Source organism: Podarcis liolepis (genome assembly GCF_965112155.1).
Source record: "Podarcis liolepis genome assembly, chromosome: 12".
Classification (NCBI taxonomy): Eukaryota; Metazoa; Chordata; class Lepidosauria; order Squamata; family Lacertidae; genus Podarcis; species Podarcis liolepis.
The window spans coordinates 46,265,762-46,266,953 of NC_139563.1; positions in this window are offsets into that span (position 1 = coordinate 46,265,762).

The following is a 1,192-nucleotide window of genomic DNA, read 5'->3' on the forward strand; positions in this document are numbered from 1 at the left end:
GTATACAATTTATCCTTTTTTCCTCACTGCCTTGAGTGTTAGCCCCAGGGGGAAGCTTTCCAAAGGAAAGGCATTTGGATCCTGCTCCCACTGATTTTCCAAGTCTTGCAATTGTCTTTTTTTAAAAATAATAATTTTATTTATGGTTTTCAGGTTTATACATTTCAATAATTTAAATCCTGCCAATGTTCTTATCTGTTTACAATTTGTCCGTAAACGTTCCATAAACCATTTCCATTCTTTTATAACAAAGTTTGTTATCTTGATTTCTTATTTTTCTGGTAAGTTTTGCCATTTCTGCACATTCCATATGTTTTTGTATTCATTCTTCCTTTATTGGGACTTTTGCTTCTTTCCATTTGGGGGCAAAGAACATTCTTGCTGCTGTAGTCGCATACATGAAGAAATTTCCATACAATTTAGGTAGTTCTGTCCCTGTAATACAAGGGACGCGGGTGGTGCTGTGGGTTAAACCACACAGCCTAGGGCTTGCTGATCAGAAGGTCGGCGGTTCGAATCCCCGTGACAGGGTGAGCTCCCATTGCTCTGCTCTTGGTATCAATATACCATTTTTGATGTCGTGTGCCTTTTCCCACAAGGGAGCCGCAGAAAGAATGTAGCTGGTCAAGGGAGCCATGGACTCAAAAAGGTTGAAAACCTCTTAAGTAAGTGATGTATGACAGCTCATTAGTCAGTCATTGAGTCTTGTGAAGTGAGCCGGGAGTTTGTGCTATGTCTTTGAATTGATAGAGCAACAGAAAAACTTTCTACTTGCATATATCTGTATCTGCAAAGACTATAAGCTGTATGTATATAATCAGCGTCCGGAACTGTATTACTGAAGCCTGATCTTCTGTAGCAGTAAATGATTTAGGACCTTAAGCTGCCTCTGTTTGGTGACTGGAACTAGCGGCAACTTCTGCTAGGTGGGTATCTCCTCTCAGAGGGAGGGGTAGCTAGATTTCTGGGAGTGATCAGAGTCCTTAAAAGCAATGTATCACAAATATACTGACACCAGTGGCCTTCATTCTGTGAAAACCAAATCCAGTTATGTGTTGGTTGGCACCTTGAGATCCCTTGCCACTTGGGAGTGTGCTGTGCATGCAACAATATATTAGAAATATGTGAGTTGTCGGTTTGGGGTGGACAGGTGGGGAAGTCTCTTGTTACTCAGAAATAAGCACACAACTTG